The sequence below is a fragment of the Lepidochelys kempii genome, chromosome 8 (assembly GCF_965140265.1).
Source record: "Lepidochelys kempii isolate rLepKem1 chromosome 8, rLepKem1.hap2, whole genome shotgun sequence".
Taxonomy (NCBI): domain Eukaryota; kingdom Metazoa; phylum Chordata; order Testudines; family Cheloniidae; genus Lepidochelys; species Lepidochelys kempii.
Genome location: NC_133263.1, coordinates 98057486 through 98078954, shown reverse-complemented (window position 1 = coordinate 98078954; position 21469 = coordinate 98057486). Strand labels below are relative to the sequence as shown.

Sequence of the window (21469 nt, the reverse complement as noted above, 5' to 3'; positions counted from 1 at the left end):
AGGTGTAGTTAAGGTGTAACTGAAGAGCATGGTGAATTTTAACCTACAGATAATAAACTTCAGATGGGTCAAAATTACTGATGATGATATTCAAATAGGAAAGAACTCAGCTAGCTTTACAGATCACTGGGTGATTTTAACATGAGTAAAGATGACAGAGTCTGGCTGTAGAAAAGGCAGAGGCCATGCTCCCAAGGAGTTCACAATACAAATGAGACAAATGAGATTCAATATTTATTAAGCATTAACTGTGAGATTTAGAAAAACTTGTACTGTCTCTTCCACAGTCTAAGGATTAGAGTTTTATGGACCTGATATTATTTCCATTACGTATTGAATCTATTATTTTCCTTAATCACAGTAAGGATATGCAACAATGTTTTACTTATAATCCAGGTTTGAGATCATCAGTGGTTCCCATTCCCCATCCATTTCTTCATCCCAGTCATCTGGCTTCTTGACATCTGGGCCAGGAAAGTGTTCTGGCTGGTCCCAGTCCTGAAATTATATTTACGTGTCAGGCTAAGAGTTCTAAAAATATATTTGTTGTGAATGAATGAATGAATGCTACTGCTCACATGGGAACAGATTTACACAATACCCAATTTTCTCTCAAATGTGTGCCTTTGTTCATAATAAAGATTTGTTTGCTAACTGGGTTAACCAGTAACTTCATTACCTTTCATATTTTTATCTGGACAGGTGCCACTTTCCTCCACCATATCCTGAGTTTTGATTAACTGAAATCTGAGTCAGATTAACCCCTACAGGTAAAATAGAGGTGCTATTTGATTCCCTGAAACCATGGAAGCAGCTGAGATGGAGGGACTGCAATTTAGTGACGGGCATGCGGTGGTACCACCACAAGAAACTAGTAGTGCTAAATGGCAGCCAGGCCTTTGTAAGAGTGCTGCGAGCATGGGCTGTCCAACAGAGGGCCTCAGTCAGTACGTTTTCAGGTCAGCCTGGCCCCAGTCCTCCAGCAGAGCCTGAACTTCAGGAAGCTTGGGCTGCTGTATCTCTGCTCCTAGTAGACTTTCCGCCACTGGGGGGCCTGGAATTCGGGTTTTACTGGCTTGTGTCAATAGAACTCAAAGGCTAAATCAGGCCCCATGAAGCCCTGCAACAAGGTCATGCTTTTCCTGGTCTGTCCTACAGACTTCTTCACAGTAGCAAGTCACTTTGAATTTTGTTACATTATTCTACATTTAACATTTGACCTTCGTAATCACCTGTAATAACTGCACACAAACACAGACACAGTCAAGACTTATGAACCCCAAACTGAAACTAACACAACAATATTTAACTTTTAATTTTCTCCTGGAAAATATAGACTCATTCCAAAATGAAAGCAGTGACATTATTAAAATAGCAGTTTCGCTAAAGAGAAACTCAAGCAACACTGGGTTTGATCATGACCATTTATGTGCCATTTGTTTACTATCCCTTCTTAAATCTTGTAAGCAAGCCAGAATTAGTGAATTAATGAATTGTTATTACATATTTATAAGCAGGAGGTGGACTAAATGATTCATCTTCTCTATCATTGATGTCTAGGATTCCATCCTGCCTACACAAATTAAGAGAAAAGTGTAAGCAAAATACGCTAAGAGTGCCCATAAATCAAATTCAGCAGTCAGACATACAGCTGCAAGTCCCATTGACATCAGTGAAAATAGCAAGAATGTATGCAAAGATGTAATTTGCCTGGTAGGTTTAATATAGATCAGCCAGTCTAGACCAGGTTATTTTAAAATGTATATAGAAAAATTAAGAGACCTCAAGGTAATAATTACCATAGTCATGATATCCAGAGTGAAATATGGCTATTCATTATTCCCTTACTGCTGGTTTCTTGTCTTCAGGATCCTCAATCATTTCCCTTTCATCCCAGTCTTCAGGGTTCTTTGTATCAGGATCTTTATCTTTTTAGAAGGTGAGAATTCCCAGTCTTCTTCTAGATGACCAGATTCCATTTTTTTTTTTTTTTGGTTATCAATCTTTACTTCATAAGTACCATCTGAATGAATGATCAGAGTACGGTTGTGTGTACACATCATTCAGAACAAAAAAAGGAAAGTACATTAAAGTTATAATATGGCTCTAGGTGCCAGTTTTCTAGTGCAATGTTCCAAATAGCTGGCTGGCCCTCTTCACCATCATACCAAAATGTAAATCTTAAGGAAATACAAAACATGGGCATGAAAACACCAGTCTATCCACCAGCTTGACCCATTTATATACGGAATGTCAACACAAATAGCTAAAATTTGTTCTTTCATGTCTTAATGCTAATTTACTTTGAGTGTTTTACAAATTAACTTAGGGCTGTCGATTAATCATAGTTAACTCATGCAATTAACTCACAAAAATTAATAGTGATTAATCGTGATCTGTTAAACAATAGAATACCAATTTAAATTTATTAAATATTTTGGATGTTTTTCTACATTTTCAAATATATTGATTTTTATTACAACACAGAATACAAAGTATACACTGCTCACTTTATTATTATTTTTGATTTTTACAAACATTTGCACTGTTAAGATGATAAACTAAAGAAATAGTATTTTTCAATTCTCCTAATACAAATACTGTAATGTAATCTCTATCATGAAAGTGCAACTTACAAATGTAGATTTTTTGTTAAATAACTCAAAAACAAAACAATGTAAAACTTTAGAGCCTACAAGTCCAATCTGTCCTACTTCTTGTTCATCCAATCACTAAGACAAGCAAGTTTGTTTACATTTATGTGAGATAATGCTGCCTGCTTCTTATTTATAATGTCACCTGACAGTGAGAACAGGCGTTCACATGGCATTCTGAAGCTGGTGTTGCAAGGTATTTACGTGCCAGATATGATAAACATTCGTATGCCCCTTCTTGCTTCGGCCACCATTCCAGAGGACATGCTTCCATGCTGATGATGCTAATTAAATAAATAATGCATTAATTAAAGTTATGATTGAACTTCTTGGGGGAGAATTGTATGTCTCCTGCTCTGTTTTACCCACATTCTGCCACATATTTTGTATTATGGCAGTCTCGGATGATGACCCAGAAAGAATGAATGAATGGATGAAGTGAGCTGTAGCTCACGAAAGCTCATGCTCAAATAAATTGGTTAGTCTCTAAGGTGCCACAAGTACTCCTTTTCTTTTTGCAAAGACAGACTAACATGGCTGTTACTCTGAGACCCAGAAAATGTTCATTTTAAGAACACTTTCACAGCAGATTTGACAAAATGCAAAGAAGGTCCCAATGTGAAATTTCTAAAGATAGCTACAGCACTGGACCCAAGGTTTAAGAATCTGAAGTGCCTTCCAAAATCTGAGAGGGATGAGATGTGGAACATACTTTCAGAAGTCTTAAAAGAACAACATTCCGATGTGGAAACTACAGAACCCGAACTACCAAAAAAGAAAATCAATATTCTGCTGGTGGCATCTGACTCAGATTATGAAAATGAACGTGCGTCAGTCTGCACTGCTTTGGATTATTATTGAGCAGAACCCATCATCAGCATGGACGCATGTCCTCTGGAATGGTGGTTGAAGCATGAAGGGACATATCAATCTTCAGCGTATCTGGCACGTAAATATCTTGCAACACCATCTACAACAGTGTCATGTGAATTCCTGTCCTTGTTGGATCATATTAAAGAAGTTCTGTATTAAAATCACAAATGAGTTTGATTCCCCAGAGTTTAAATTCCAGGGTATTACTAATTAAGAGGTCTCTTGGTTTTTGGTATTGTTTCTCTCCCTCTATGTGTGAAACTTGCAAGCTGCTAACTGTGTTAGTACATTCTAAGACAGAGTCTGTTCTCAAAGCAATTCACAAGAGAGAGAGACTCAAAGCAATACTCTAACAACAGAAACAGCACCCAGAGACTCCCCACCCTTTTGTTGTATTAACAATTGTGATTAAAATAGAGATAGAGGATGTATGTGGATGGATGCTTGGTGTGGATAATAACTGAATGATCAGGGAGGTGCCAGCCTAAGAATCCAGTGTCCATCGGCTGAAGAAGGTGTCAAGTGGAAATAACCAGAGGACCCCACCCGGAGGGCAGACTGGAATCCACCCAACAGCCTCAAGAATGGGAGAACCAAAGAACAAGATAACATCTTGGAGCCGTCAGGAATGTGCTATCTGCTGATTGATTCAGCAACAGCATGATGAAGCAATTCCCATAGACTGGCATAGGAAGAAATTCCTATAAAAATAGACTCTAAAAAGTGAGAACTTTGGGGTCTGATTCTGCAAACCAACTTCCAGGAGCATCAGATGAGCATCTGACAAGGCCCTGCTCCCTCCTCATGTCCAGGCCACCTGGCCAGTGACTTGGCATGAGCAACTCTAAGGCTGGTAACTATGATAACAACCTTGCAGAACCTGTGTGTGTGTGTGTGTTTGTATGAATGAATGTGAGAATAAATATGAGATTGAATGGAATGTTATAGCTATAACTAACTGCTTACTATGATTCTTCCTGTATTCACAATAAATGTGGTATTTTGCCTTTTTTCCCTTTAATAAGATCCTGCTGGTTTTTATTTTATTGGTACGACATCCTCACTTTCAGGTGACATTGTAAACATGAAGGGGGCAGCATTATCTCCTACAAATGTAAACAGATTTGTTTGTCTCACTGATTGGCTGAACAAGAAGTAGGACTGAATGGCCTTGTAGGCTCTAAAGTTTTATATTGTTTTATTTTTGAATGCAGTTATTTTTTATACATAATTCTACATTTGTAAGTTCAACTTTCATGATAAAGAGATAGCACTACTGTACTTGTATTAGGTGAATTGAAAAATACAATTTATTTAGTTTTTTTTACAGTGCAAATATATAAAAATAAATATAATGTGAGCACTATGCACTTTGTATTCTGCATTGTAATTGAAATCAATATATTTGAAAATATAGCAAACACCCAAAAATATTTAAATAAATGGTATTCTATTATTGTTTAACAGCACAATTAATCATCCAATTAATTGTGATTAATTTTTTTAGCTGCTTGACAGCCCTAAAGGAAATGTAACACTTGTCTTCAGCTTCCCATTTAATGTTCACTGCATAAGAGTCCTCTGTGGGCTAGATGGCCCAGTGATTAGCATGCCTAGTGCCGGCTCCCAGCTGGGAGGTCTTTCAATTCAGTCCCTCTTCTTACCAAAACCAGAGTGAGGTGGGCATAAGGCTGATGCCCCTTCTGCAGTAGGGGCAGTTGGTAGGGGAGCCTGGGCCCTCCTACTCCACCAGGCTCCAACCCAGGGCCCAAAGAGGGTCAGCAGAGTGCCCTGAGTTGGGTCAGTTCCTACCCTCTCTTTCTCTCCCCCAGCTCCAAGTCCAAAATAAGGTTAAAAAAAAAAGAAAAGAAAAAAGAAAACTAAACTTTCAGACCCAGCTGGGGTCAGCATACAGTCTTGTTCTTCGTGGGGAGGCTTGTCCAATACCCTTGTCCAGGAGCCCTCAGGGTAGGTCAGTCTTCCTCCCCAGCCTTTCCCCTTCTGGGCTCTGTTGCTCCCTTTTCAACATCTTCTCCACTTGGAGCATGCTCTGCAGGTCTGGAGAGGCAGGGCTACCTGGTCCCAGTATTGTCCGTTAACCCCTTCAGGCCCAGTGTGGGGTTTGTACACACACTGGTAGATGTCACTGTAGATTAAATTTCTTAACTCAAACAAGACTTCAGTGGGGTTGCACAGGTGAAACTGAAGACAGAAACTGGACCCTTAAGGGAACAATGTCAACTTAAAAATTACACTTCTGTCTGAAAATTTTGTACCTGTTAAGTTACAAGTAAAACCTAAGATTATTATACAAGAAAGATTAAAGAGATTTTTCTATTTTTTCAGAGTGTTTACCTTGTGCATTTGACAGCACTGTCAGTTTCTGATGTCTGGCTTTTTGCACCCCATGCGGCTTAGGAGGGGGAAAGGGTGCAAAGGTGGACTTAGGGTACTCAACACTGCAATAAAAAACCTACGGCACCAAGTCTCAATGCCTGGTTTAATTGACACAGGCTTGTGGGGCTCAGGCTGTAGGACTAAAAATAGCAGTGTAGAGGTTCGGACTGAGTCTGGTGCCTGGGCTTTGAGACCGAGGGGTTTCAGAGCCCAGGCTCCAAGCTAAGTCCAAACATCTACACTAATTTTTAGCCCTGCAGCCCAAGTTCTGTGAGCCTGAGTCAGCTGACTTGGGCCAGTATGGCTCTATAGGGAGTGTACTTTGTCTTGTAAAGGGCTCACTCAGCATACTTGCTCTACAGTGGGGTAAAAAGGTTGCTCTGGAGGAACTCTCTCAGAAGGGTGTCTCTCAGGTAAATGCCTTCATGGTGCTCCTCCTGAGGCAATGCAGGTATACTCTGCTCTATATCCAGGGCTGTGCCAAAAGCACAATCTATCCTTTACATAACGGTTTACCCTGTTGTTCACAAAGGAATAGAAGAGAGAAAAATAGGAAACTTTAATGTAAAATCAAAAAATTTGGCATGAGGACTTAGGGCAGGAATAGTACCTGAAATTACTTTTAATCCATTTTTAAAAATTAAACAGATTGCAAGTTGGGAGTGTCTCTTTAATACTAGAATACACTTATTGTACCTTGCATCTGATATCTTTGTTGATTAAGTGGTTCTTGTCTTTTGTAATTAAAGATGACCTGCACCTTCTTTGTTCCAGATCCACATATATCTGGCATAAAGGATGTCACAAAACTTCAATTATCCAAGCAATTTGCATTAGTGTTCTAAATGTATAAACAAAAGCATTATATCTAGGCTTGAAAGGAATAGATTTTTATTGGTGACTGTCAGTAAAAGTCAATGTCACTATACACACAAACTGATGAAAAAATATTTCCAGTAACAATAATCAAAATATCAGATAGGCAAATTAAGAAAAATGCTGCTTAAGAACGCATTAGATTTTGATTTAAGGATATTTACTTTGTATGTTTTGACATATGATGTTGACAATTTGTATTTTAACAGTTATAATAAAGCTTTAACTTTTTGAATCTTAATGTCTACTGTCATTAAATAATTACTGTCTGACCATATATAATTTCCCACAACTGTGAAAATTTAAATCAATACATTTTAAAACATACTTAAAACCCATAATTTTGTGCAACTGTGAACATTTAAATTGAAAAAATAAAAAAAGCTTAAAAATAAACATCAATCTTGTCTTATCAAAATTATAAAAAATAAAAATCAAATTCTGCCAAGCCTATATTCAATATACTAATTGAATGGACCTGACTGCAGATCAAAAGGTTAAAGTCTGGGGGCCCTGTTTGCACATTATTTTTTCCCTTTCCCCAACCCTTAATCTCTTGCTCATCTTATACTCTAAACTCTTTGAAGCTAGGACTCTGTGCCTGATTTTGCTCTCATACAGTTGCACCTCCCCTATATTCAATGGGCCTGATTCTCCATTGCCTTACACAATTCTGAATTGATAATGTTTTGCACTCAGTCTGCATTCACTTTGCACATGTCTAAATGATTTCATAAGTAGCTAGATTCTCAGCTGGTACAAGCTGGCATAGTTCCATTGAAGTCAATGAAGCTACTAGTTTGAACTGCTGAAGATCTGGCCCAAGGTGCAAGGCAGTAGAGATGCAGGTCCAATGGCACACAACTGTTGTAAGCAAAAGGAGGATCAAGCCCTGTGTCTTCCTATATGTATGTGTGTACTTTTGGTTGTTAGTGCAATGGAAATAATATATAATGTAATAGGGAAAGCACGTGTGATTGCTAAAGCATTCTTATATAAGTTGTTATATAGCCATTCAGAAAAACTAACTTCAAAAGTCAGAAAATACACAGAAAAAACATATAACATACATTTTCTTTTGTCATTCTAAGCCATTCCCATGTAAACCTAGCCATTCATAGCTTGACTAATGATCTTAGTTATGTGATATAGCATTATTTTAAATCACTGTGCCTGCTGGGTGCCTTGTAGAGGTGTACGTAGAGGTGTTATGAACTAACCATACTTTTAAAATTTGTAATAAAATCATGAGATGATTTGTTTTGTACCAAGCAAAATGATGGTGTACCTGGAAGATCAATATGCCCTATAAATGATTGGCATGATGGGATCAGAAACAAGAGCAGCAGCTTATCCCCCATTGGTCTAATTAGAGGAACCACAACTAGACTGTGATAACTGTTAAATTAGGTTCCTAAGATTTTGTTCTCTATGGGCCAGACCCTGATAACGAAGCCAAGGGGAGTTTCAATAGAGTTTCATTGTTTACCAGAGTTAAGGACTGGAAGGTTTGACCCAGTGAGAGTTTCAGCTACTCAGCACCTCTCCATATTAAGCCCTGTGTGTTTTGCCAGAGTCAGGGCTGAGTAAACAATGAGCGCTCATATGTGCATTGAGGCACTGCCCCGTGCTGGCAGGATGCATAGCAATACTACCCACAGGGATTTCAGGGACCCAGAATTGATCCTGGAGCTCTGCAATACAAAGAGGAATGTGCCTGTAACTACTTCCTTTCAGTGCCAGGGTATATGTATAGAGAGCAGGGCCTTCCAGCCTCTTCCCACTCTTCCCCATCCCATTTGGGTGTCTTGTACCTCAGGCAATTCATGGACAGTCCCAGTGTTCAGGGTACACAGAGAGGACAACACTGGTCAGCTGCAACACAGGGTTGTCTTCTTGTGCCCTCCCTGCCTTTGTACATGCACAGAGCACACCATGGCCCTGAGAAAGGGCTTTAGAACATAGCCCTATAGTTCTTGTTTCAATATATTGTAACATTGGATAATGATAATATTGGTTTTAATTTTAAAATGTCAGATTTTTAAGACTCAGAAACAAAACGCAGAAGCAGAGAACTTAGGGGTAGAAAAAGCTATTAACTCATCTACTCCATGTAACTGCAAAAGCAAGATTGTTTCTTGCAGTATATACACAATGCTTGATGCAATCCAGTTTTAACAGACCAAGTAATGCAGGTTCTCACCAATTCCCTTGAGAAATTATTCCACAATCTAAGTAACTTCATTGTTAGAAAAAGGTTTCTGGTATTCGGCTCAAATTCTCCTTTTCTCATTTTCAAACAATTATTCTTTATTATACCCCCTTGAACCACTACAAACAATTCTTCTCCTTCACTGGAATTTGCAACATTCAGATCTTTGTACTTTACTGTAACATTCATCCTTGTCACTTTTTAATCAATCTATGCACTGTTATTTCTTTTAAAGTGTGGTGCTGCTTTGAAAAATGACTATATAAATATGGCATGTTTTTAATGCAACAGATCTGCTCCTTGTGTACTCAGAGTTACACATACATACCTCAAGGACTGGACAAAAATTACTTTGTATTCTTTTCACCTCTACAGAGCTAATACAACTAGGAAAGAGGGTGCTGGATTCTATTCTGTCTGAGGCAGCAACAGAATTATTAACTAAGGGCCAAATTGATCCTAGTTGATCAGACAGTACTAGGACAATAGACAGTTATTATATAATTTAAATTTCGTGAACTATGTGATTACAGTCACTCACATGTATTATAAGATTATTTTATCAAATGGACATTATCAAGCATTTCTAACAGACATAGAATTTTCAGAGACCTTACCAAACATGATGTAATATTAGACTCTCCATGCACATCCTCTTGGTTAAGTTCTGCAGGAAACTGTTTAATATATCTGCCAGCACAGTCAATCTTCTGTTTATGTTTTACGGTAAATGGAATTACTAAAATCTGACCGTCATTACTAAAGGGCTCAAATCTTGCATAAAATCTGGCATCTTGACTAGTCTGAAGACCAATAACGAGGAGATACAGTAAGATCAAACATATAAATATAGAAAACCTCTACATAAAGTTACATTTACCCCTTTAGTGTCCTTTCTGGCTCTTAATAATTTACCACTTCCATCACTGCCCTGTATGGGTCAAATTCCCCTCTCACTTACATCAGTTCAATAACTGAGAAGAGGAGGATGTGGCCATATGTCTGTAAGTATTGGTAACTAAAGATACTCCATCTCCAGCCAAGGATGTTGTTATTCAGCACAGTAGCTACTGAGCCACAGAATGATGATGTCAATTCAAGAGGGAAGTTACACTCTAATCTAAAAGTTAGACAAAGAATTTACTTAATGCCCACAAACTGGCTGAAACATAAAAGTAACTGAGCAGGAGATATGGGGATAGGGAGGGAATAAGAAGGGCAGAGACAACAAACACCACATAAACAACCAAAAATGTAGTTTAAAAAAAAAAAAAGTCTGTGAAGCCATTAGCATGGGAAGACGAGGGAAATGCCACCAGAACACTAAAAACAAAGCAAAGCTTTTATTTAACACACCACTAAAGTTTATGGGCCAGATTCTCTTCTGTGACCAAGATATACTTGGCTCAGCAAGAGAGGAGGAGCCATCATAGAGCTGGTTCGGATCCCAGATTCTCTAGCCAGCTCTACTCCAACACTGATATAGAGATTGTGGTAGTCTCCAAGGTCTTCTGCCTCACCTCACCCCCAACAAATCCTTGACACCATGGCTGCAGAGCTGGTGGCTATACCAGCTCTATGTCTACTAGGGACTCCCCTGTATGCTGAAGGAATCCCTGGGGAAACTGGGTGATTTCCTCTCACTCTGCACTGCTCAGACAGTGAATCTGGCTGAGTACTCTCTGTGCATTTACTGGCTCAACATTGCTTGTTATCAAGCTGTGTGCAAGCTTCATACTATGCAAAATAAACTAGCTGAGTTTATTTGAATGTGCAATCATTACATTTGTATTTAAGATCACTGAACTGCACATCCTATTCAAATTTCATGTGCTCTGGGAAGCCATATCCCTGAATGCAGTGTGTCCTTCTGAGCACATGCTGTTTGACATAGACAGAAGAGCTGCCAGACCCACTGGGCCTGTTCAGATGCTACCCGAAAGGTAAAGGTTAAGTGGAATGAAAGTTTTCCCCACACACCCTTTCAGATGACAATGGGTCCAGTCATCTTGGGAACCTCTCTTCTCTTCTTTTCCCCTTTCCAGTCATCCATTGCAAATTTTGCTTGCTCTAAAGGGCAAACCGCCCTAAGGCATGTGACTCTGCAGCCAGTGTTGCCAGTTCTTGTGATATTCTTTTGTAAAGCTCCAACTTTGGGAATCAAGAGATTGCATGAGAATCTGAGCTTTAATTTAAATAAATAAATAAATAAATAAATGTCTACCCCTCATGGTTGTGAAGAAAAACTTGAAAACATGACCCAAGTGAACCCTAAATGATCAGAAAACAGAAGGCTAACAAAAATAATTCAAAATATATATATATTTTTAAAACACCTCATCGTTTTTAAGATGATGTCATGATCTTTTGGCACCTGTCTCATGATTTTTGCATGCTTGGCATTAGCCATACTGGAGCACTCAGAAATAGAATTGAATATGAAATTTAATGATTGCACATGGAAATACACTTACCTAAACAAAGCCACATGAATGCTTCTCTCACCTGCTAATATTTCAAGATACACCAGCAAGAGACTCTTTGATACATTTCCTCGTTCTAATGCCTTGAGGCAGTACTTGCTTCCTGCAGGCACTACTAACACTTGGCTGTGTCTTCACTTGAGTTATCTACACTTGAGTTAACTCCTTTCAAGGGCTTGTCTACACTTAAAACAGTGCAGCTGCACTCCTGTAGTGCTTCAGTGAAGATGCTACCTAGGCTGATAGGAGGAATTCTCCTGTCAGTGTAGGTAATCCACCCCCCTGAGAGATGGTAACTAGGTCAATGGGAGAATTCTTCCATTGACCTAGTGCTCTCTACTCTGGAGGTTATAAAGAGCAACAGCAAGTCCTAACTTTTCTTGTTTCTTTGAGTTGTTTCATCTTTCAGAATGAGGTATGGGACCTCAAAGTCTAGTTTCTACAGACTGCTGTCTAGAAGTTAAGTTAGAACCCTCCTTGTGTCTTACATCATATCTGGACCTATTTTTCAGAAGTTTTGAGTACCCACAACACCATCTGAGGTCAATGAGGCCCAGTCTACACTGGGAAATTCAGATCGGTATAACTATGTTGCTCAGGCATATGAAAAATTCACACCCATGAACGACGCAGTTAATCCAATCTAATCCACGGTGTAGACCGCGCTAGTATGATGGGAGAATTCTGTCGACCTACTTACCACCTCTTGAGGAGGTGGAGTACCTAGGCTGACAGGAGAACCACTCCTGCTGGCGTTGATAGCATCTTCTCTAAAGCGCTACAGTCATAGGCGTTGACTCCATGGGTGCTCTGGGGCTGGAGCACCCATGGGGAAAAAATGGTGGGTGCTGAGCACCCAGCGGCAGCCCCCCAACAGCTTCTCCTCAAGCCCCCACCCCTGTGCGTCCCGCCCACCAGCAGGCCCTGCAGATCAGTGCCTCCAACTCCCTCCCCACGTGCAGGAAGCTGGGAGGTTGGAGCGAGGACTCAATGTGCTCAGGGGATGGGGGGAACTGGGTGGGAAAAGGCGGGGGTGGAGTGGGGGTGGGGAGAGGTGGGGAAGGGGTGGGGTCTTGGGGAAAGGGGTAGAGTGGGGGCGGAGCCTAGGTCAGAGCTGTGGGATGAGCCATGGCATTAGGAGGTGTGAATTTTTCATACACGTGAGTAACATAGCTAGGTCAATCTATTTTAAGTGTAGTCAAGGCCTAAATTGATACGACTGAAATTTAATTTTAACAGGCACATTTTTGTTACTGTGAGCAATGGAGGAAAAAGAATAGAGGATGCAATGAAAGAATAGGGCTAAATCCCTAGAAATATAATTTTTTAGTCTGTTCAGATCATAAAATGCTATATAGCTTACCTTTATACTTTTCTTCATCTCCTCAGAATCTTCCTGCTGTGAGCTGAAATTTACCATAATCAGATTTATGCTTAGATTTAGTCCGTCGCTTCTGCCATCCAACTGGAAAAAAGAAACAAAAATTAGGTTTTTCCAAATTGTAATAAACCGCTAAAGCTTAGCCCCACCAACTGTGAATATCAACTGGATAAAATTCAAGTGTTTTGGAAGCCACTTATATATGTGGGCCAACTTTTTTTAAAAAATTGATATTGCAGAATCAGTTAAGATCTGAACAAAGTGAATATTTTCAACAAATAAAGAAATCACTGTGGAAAAATACAGGATGTGATGCTTGTGGTTAGCTATTAGTGACAATACTCCTTTGAAACATTGGATCATTTCTCAGCCTTTTCCCTTGATAAAGTTGCAATGCTCCAAATCATTGTTCTAAACAATAAAAGGTTTAAGGGCAGACAATAATGTGTCTCTTACATTTTTGAAACCCATGTCAGCTGCAAGTTGTGTACCATCCAGCTAACATTCTCCAAACATTTTAAAATGCTAAACATAAGAGAAGGGGTGATGGTGGGAGGGATTAAGGAAATTATGCCCATTTGCCTCCCCTTGTAATGGTGGATAGCACAGCCAGGTTGCACTGAAGTAAAAATTCCAGTTGAATAATATGCCTTTGTGTCTTCTGTATGTCTCTGTGTGTACCAAGGCATAAAAAAAATCACACACCTATTTGTGGCTGAGAGGACTAATAAGACTAACTTCAAAAAGAAGAGCAAATACTTAGAACAAATGACAAAGATGTTACTCATTAGACTAAACTATTATTAATATGAAATTAGAAACTGAGGTAAAAGCTTGTGCAGTGTAAAACATTACACAGGATGTTACCAACCGTGCACTTTTACATAAACCACAAAACCAAAAAACAAACAAAACAAACAAAAGCAACACCCCCCTCAACATGTACTTGTTATAAAGATAAAGTTACCATGTAGTTTTATAAAAATATGGTGCAAATATTAAAACAATAGAAGCCACCAAATAAGGCTATAGTGACTCATGCCTTCCAATCCTATCCACAAAGTAAGAAGATAGTTCTTCAATCCCAGATTAAAGGAACTTATATAGGTAGATCAGACAAGAAATTTAATCTATTTCAAGGCACAGGTTTTGTTAAGAAGCACCCTGATATTAACTTATCCATCTCTGCACCATGAAGGCAACTAATTGTTGTTTGGTCTCACACACGAGGATAATTTTTGCCTCTCATTACGATTGATTTATTCAGGTGTATTTATTTAAGTGATTTATTCAAGTGTAAATAAGTGCGGAAGTCAGCCCATGATGTTGGACGTATATGGAATTCACAGCTTTGCAAATTTCAGTTTTATTTGCCTCTCATACTGGTGTGAAGACGAGTGAGAGGAGAATCAAGCCCCATTGGTTTCAGTGAGAGCATTGCCTGAGTAAGGCCTTCAGGAATGGGCCCTAAGGTAGTAATTATTTTTATTTTTATTCATAGATGGCAAAATCAATAATGAAAGTAAACATAGGGTATCAAGTGGACAATTGCCAAGAGCACTGGCAAAAATAAAATGTGACAAAGATATGCTATAGGGCAGTGATTCTCAATCAGAGATCTAGGACCCCCTGTGGGGCTGGGAGCAGGATTCAGGGGGTCCTACAAGCAGGGCCAGCATTAGACTTGCTGGAGCTCAGGGCAGACAGCCAAAGCCCCACTGCATAGGGCTGAAGCCTGGGGTAGGGTGACCAGGTGTCTGGTTTTCAACCAGACTACCCAGTTGAAAAGGGACCCTGGTGACTTTGGTCAGCACCGCCGACCGGGCTATTAAAAGTTCAGTCAGCAGTGCTGCGGCGCTAAGACAGGCTAGTCCGTACCCGTCCTGGCTCAGCGCTGTGCCCCGAAAGTAGCCAGCAGGTCCGGCTTTTGTGGGGTGAGGGAGCACGGGTCTCAGTGCGCTGCCCCTGCCCCAAGCACTGTCTCCACACTCCCACTGGCCAGGAATCACGGGCAATGGGAGCTGCGGGACCACTGCTTGTGGGCGAGAGCAGTGCACAGAGCCACCTGCCATGCCTCCGCCTAGGAGCCGGACCTGCTGGCCGCTTCCGGGACACAGTATAGTCTGCGGTGCCAGGACAGGCAGGAAGTCTGCCCTAGCCCCCCACTGCGCCACTGACTGGGAGCCGCCAGAGGTAAGCCCAATCCCCAACCCCCGAGCCCCAACCCCCTTCTCCAGCTCTGAGCCCCCCCAAAACCTGGAACCCCTTCCTGCACCCCAAACCCCTCATCCCTGGCCCCGCCCAGAGCCTGCACGCCCAGATGGAGCCCTCACCCCCCTGTACCCCAACCCCCTGCCCCAGCCCAGAGCCCCCTCCTGCACTCTGAACCCCTCTGCCCCACCCCCCAACCTGGAGCCCCTCCTGCACCCCAAGCCCCTCATCCCCAGCCCCACCCCAGAGCCCACACCCCTAGCTGGAGCCCTTACCCCATCCCGCACCCCAACCCCCTGCCCCAGCCCAGAGCCCCCTCCTGCACCCTGAATCCCTCATTTCTGGCCCCACCCCGGAGCCCACACTTCCAGTTAGAGCCCTCACCCCCTCCTGCACCCCAACCCCCTGCCCCAGCCCAGTAAAAGTGAGTGAGGGTGGGGGAGAGCGAGCCACCAAGTGTGGGGAATGTAGTCAGTGGGGGGCAGGGCAGGAGGCATGGCCTCAGGGAAGGGGCAGGGCTAGGGTGTTCGATTTTGTGGGATTAGAAAGTTGGCAACCCTAGCCTGGGTCCCTGAGCCCTGCCACCGAGGGCTAAAGTGAAAGCCAGAGCAACTTAGCTATGCGGGGGGGGGGGCCCCTGTGGCATTAGGTCCTAGGCAATTGCCCTGCTTGCTACCTGCTCATGCCGGCCCTGGCTTTTATATGCAGAAAACCAGTTGTTGTGGCACAGGTGGGCCGTGGAGTTTTTATAGTGTATTGAGGGGGCCTCAGAAAGAAAAAGATTGAGAATCTCTGCTGTAGGGGATAGCTGTATAGTATATATGTGTTGTGACGAGAGACGATGGCAATCCAGGAAAGATTTAAGAAGCGGTATGACATACAACCCCCAGACTCATGTAAGATGCCGGTCAGTTAAAAAACTTATTTTAGTAAGAAAAAAAATAACTTTGGCTGGAAAATTCTCAAAACGAGTTCTAATGTAGCAAAAGTAACTGAGAACTCTATGTACAATAACACAATTCAAGGAATGCATTGTCCCCATGTATTTTTATTAAAGATACAAGTCTCCTGAGAGCAGGTTGTCACACAGGCTTACCTTCTTCTAAAAACACCTAAAAATGCATCCTGTTTATAAGAAAAGGCCTTCAGATAAACTATTTATATCTCTTTTTCTTCAGAGGCATATGAACCTTTTGGACCTGTATTCTTGTTGATAAAGGCCCGTGTGTGGATGATTTTTGCAAGCTTAGATCAATTTCATTTATAATATTTTGGACTTCTATCTAACTTTACAACATTAACTAATTAATCCTCACTGCAGTAGTGAGGCAAGTACATTTTATTGTTCCCTCTTTGCAGATGAGTAAACTGATGTATTGAGAGAAGCTAAGGCCCTCCTCCTATTGAAGATCTGGCCTAGAATGACTTGCCTAGTGTGCAGCAGAGCAGAGTACAGTGTCCAGATATTGTTAAGGAATATGTTCATTTTTGGACTTGTGTTGTATCATTTTCATCAATGAATGAATACAACCGGCTGTGCATGCATTCTAAAATCTAGGCTATCAGATTTGAGTTCAGTCCAAATACAAGCACACTGTAGAATGCTCCTATAATTGATATTGTCTCAATTGCATTTTGGTAATAAGTGATCTTTCTGTTTTGTTTAATTTTATTCCCTAAATAATTCAGTCCTGCAAACTGTGTGCAAAAAACTCCCACTGACTTAGGCATCTGCCCAGGCAGGTCTTGCAGTATCAGATCCCAACTGTGCAATGTGATGTATGCAGATGAAAGTTTTGCACGAGCACCTTGGCCCTCGTCCAAGTGAAAGGCCTAGTGTAGATCCCTGAATTTCTGAATGCCAAATCACTTCAGCAAACTGAGAAGTGCACTTTGTGAAATGGGTTATTGATTTAATAAAATGTATGTTTACATTTCTTGTATCTGCTAGCTAATGTGCAATCAAGTAGGACATCTTAAGTCAATCACATTCCTCCTTTTAAATGCCATTAAAAAAAATCTTTAAATCTATGCAAATTTTATAAAGCTAAACTACTTTACAGTTTCCCTTTAAATGTGTTTCCCTTGAGACCTGTAATTAGATTTGGTAAAGAAGAGAGCCACTCAAGAATGTTTAACTGAGCATCATCATACTCTGCATTTAACTCGCACTACAACACCAGACAATTTCTTCTTAGTCCTCAAAGGATCACCAGTGGCTGTTGGTTTATGTTCAGTTATTTGTCTGCCTTTTTACATGATTATCCTCCTGGACATGGGACTAGCACTGTTAAAAGGGGCTAAATAAATAACTTGATGAATCAACCAGATCTCAAAACATTCTCAGAGCAGCATCTCAGTCACAGTGCTAAATACCACAAAAGCATTTCACCTTTTCATAAAAAGGAACACCTTGTTCCAGAATAAATTCCCTGTGTAAAAGCACATCTCCTGGGGAAGGAAGCAAAAGGAGGGGAATATCTTACTGCTCAGCCATGCACCCCAAAAATATCCATGGGATAAGACATATGAGCAGAGGAGAAGGCCTGGAGATGGGAGATAACAGGACAGAAGAAAGTATCAGAGGGGTAGCCGTGTTAGTCTGTATCTGTAAAAGCGGCAAAGAGTCCTGTGGCACCTTATAGACTAACAGACGTATTGGAGCGTAAACTTTCATGGTGAGTACCCACTTCATGGATATTGCATGTCATTCATCCGACGAGGTGGGTATTCACCCACGAAAGCTTATGCTCCAATATGTCTATTAGTTTATAAGGTGCCACAGGATTCTTTGCCGCTAGGACAGAAGAAGACTCAAATCTTCATAACTCTGGCTTCTAAATGTAAGATTTCCCCCCTCCCTTTTATGCCTCTCCTAAGAAACCTAGTCCAGACAGATATAAACGCTTACTCTAGAGCAGTGGTTTTCAAACTTTTTAGGTTGTGTACCCCTTTCCAAATACGTAGTCTACTGCATATGCTCATCTGAGATAGGGTCATAATATACCTATAATTAGATTGCCAAATCTCACTAACTAAAATGTGTTGTCTGCCATTACAGGATTTGTCTCACGTGCCCCCAGTGAGAGTTCAGGTACACATACCCCAGGCTGAAAACCACGGTCCTAGAGGAATAAATCACATTTAGTTAGGAAAGGGAAGGAAGGGAGTACAGGGCGAAGGGATGGGTGGGGGACATTTATTGCTGATGCCTTTTATTTATTTGGAACATATAGCAATAAACATTGGAAAAAAAGTTCTATGATATTTTATCTGTTTGCGTCAAAACTGAGACACAGGACCCATTACTATTCTCCTCTCCACTGTGAGGACTGATTTGTTTAATCATTTTGTATATTTAAATAACTAGTACAAAAAAAATCACAAGATATTATTACACGTGCCAGCAGGTGAAGGATTTCACTTTCCTCTTTCCTCCCAAAATGTATATGAAGGGTGAAGGTGTTTGTCATCCATCTATCTGCCCCCTCACTAATTCCTACAACAAATGTCATTCTGAAGCAATATTCACACACACCCTCAAAAATTGAAACTCTGACCCTACTCACCCTTCCATTCCCTGTGCACTCTGTCCTTACAGGGCAGCAAGGAGAAGGGAGGCAGCAGGCTCCTTCATAATCCACTTGACATTGATATATGTAGTTACTATTTATCAAAACATCATCCACAGACAGACGTAAAATACCCTTGTATAATTCTAATGATAATGACAGGTTTCAGAGTAGCAGCCATGTTAGTCTGTATCCGCAAAAAGAAAAGGAGGACTTGTGGCACCTTAGAGACTAACAAATTTATTTGAGCATAAGCTTTCATGAGCTACAGCTCACTTCATCGGCTGCATGCAGTGGAAAATACAGTGGGGAGATTTGTATACCCAGAGAACATGAAACAAAGGGTGTTACCATATACACTGTAATGAGAGTGATCAGGTAAGGTGAGCTATTGCCAGCAGGAGAGCGGAGTGGGGTGGGGTGGGGTGGGAGGGGGAGGATAAACCTTTTGTAGTGATAATCAAGGTGGGCCATTTCCAGCAGTTGACAAGAACGTCTGAGGAACAGTGGGGGTTGTTATAATGGTTGTTAGTATTATTTCACACACAGAGATGATTCGTAGAGTGAGGAAGAACCAGATGAAGCTGCCACCACATTCCTGAGGAGAGAGATGAAAGGGAATCAAAATGTCACTCGCCCCATCCTCAGACTGTTTTCTGAAATACCCCAGTACCACAGGATGTTACATCTGCTCCAAGGGGCTGGGGTGGCAGCTGGTACTTTTGCCAATCAGGCTCCAACCACCATCCCTATCTCAAAGACCCACAAGCAAAATAGCTTCATCACTGAGGTTCTACTGAACTAGTTTAGCTGAATTTACACAAAGATTTTCAGTGGCAAAGCAGCTTCCCCTCAGAGCTGTTACAGAGCCTCAATATCCTTCTCCTCAGCCACTAGGGTCCCTACACTAGTACCCATTCTGAACAGATGGCTCCTTCCTATTTGCTAGAAATGATGCATAATTAAGCCACAGAGGCCAATCAAAAAGGATCACACAGTGGGCCATCTTGAAAAGGAGCAGGGAGGACAGAAAAAGGGAAATACTAACTGGTGGAGGAGGGTTTCAAAGGCACAGAAGCTTTGGTCTAGTACAGAAAATGTTACTGTCTTATGGTGCTTTGTTTTTAGCAGAAACTGGATAAGTGTCAGCTCACAAAACGGTGCTTTAAACATGACCTCATAGTGTATGTTATACTTGTTTATGAATAATAATTAATAATAAAATTAATAAGTTATATTTTAATAACTTGGGATGTTAACACAAAAACTTGCAGAAAAAGCATCAAGAAATAAGAAGTTAAACAGTTAAATGTGTCACCAATATCTGGGGAGCTGCAGTTTTCAGATCGGGTTACTTAAAGTTGGGCAGTTAAATCTACATGTACTGTAGATTTCAAAACCAGTAGTCAGATGAGTAAAACAGGTGCCTAAAAGATGGATGCAATCCATGGCAGAATCAGTCAGTTATACCCCACTGTTTTGACCTTCAGTTTAACAAAGACCTTGGTTGTTTGTATTGTCTTATAGCATAGCATCACCCTTATCCAAGCCCTGTATTTGAAAGATTTCTGAAGTCTCTCAAACCTTAGGGAAAGTTGGAGTTGCACTTTACTATTTACAGTAACCATTATTAGCTTGACTCCAGTGGGACTACTCGTGCTTCAAGTTAGGCAATTGTGTAAGTGTTTGCAGGAAAGGGAGCATATATGATACACCTAATAGCACATTTTTCAATGGTCTGTCCAATCCGCTTTACAGTTAACAGAGGAGTTTCTGCTACTTCCTTTGGTAGATTATTTCACTGTCTAGTAATATTACTAGGAAATTTTTCCTGATATTCAACATAAATATCTTTTGCGCAAGTTCCTAGTTTTACCACCTTGGAATAACCTAAACAATTCTTCTCTCTCCTTGGTGTTTATACCCTTCAAATTTATCCATCTTCATCAGCTTTTCTAATGTATCTAGCACAGTAGTATCCAAAGGTGGTCCATGGAGTTCCTGCCTGCCCTTCAGGGATAGGTGCTGGAAGTAGGGGTGCTGGGGATGCTGCCGCACCCCCTGACTTGAAGTGGTTGCCAGCATATACAGGGTTTACAGTTTGGTTCAATGACTCTCAGCACCCCCACTATACAAACTGTCCCAGCTCCTCTGCCTCCAGCATAAGGCTGCTCTAACTTGCACCTCACTACTCATGTTGCAACACTGCAACTCCACCTTTCCATAAGGTTTGAGAGACTTCAGAAACCTTTGAAATACAGGGCTTGAATATGTTTGGTGCTTTGCTATGAGATAATACAAACAACCTTCACTTAACCAAGGTTTTGTTAAACTGGCAGAGGTGAAAGTAAGCCGGTACAGTCTGGTACGGCATACTGGCAAGAGCCAGTACGTCATGCTGGACCGGACCGGCTTCCCCAGGCTGGTGCTTTAAAGGGCCCCGGGGCTCCCTGCAGCAGCTGGCACCCTGCTGCCCGAGCCCCACTGCTGGAGCTCCTGGGGTAGCGGTGTCAAGGCTCTGGCTGCGCGTTAAAGGGCGCGGGGCTCCGGCCGCTGTGAGGAGCCCTGGGCCCTTTAAAGTGCCACCTGAGCCCCGCTGCCGGAGCCCCTAGGGTAGTGGCAGCAGAGCTGCTGCAGGGAGCCCTGGGCCCTTTAGAGTGCCCCCCCGAGCCTCGCTGCCGGAGCTCTGGGGTAGCGGCAGCAGGGCTCCGGCGGTGATTTAAAGGGCCTGGAGCTCTGCGACAGCAGAGGCGGCCGGAGCCCCCAGGCCTTTAAATCACCCCTTAGCCCTGGGGCTCCCAGCTGCCTCT

At 41.5% G+C, this 21469-nt stretch overlaps 1 pseudogene; it reads right to left on the bottom strand.

Annotated features, from left to right (window-relative positions):
- Positions 1-381: 381 nt before the first annotated feature.
- Positions 382-21056, bottom strand: LOC140916640 (calreticulin-like; annotated as a pseudogene).
- Positions 21057-21469: the final 413 nt, after the last annotated feature.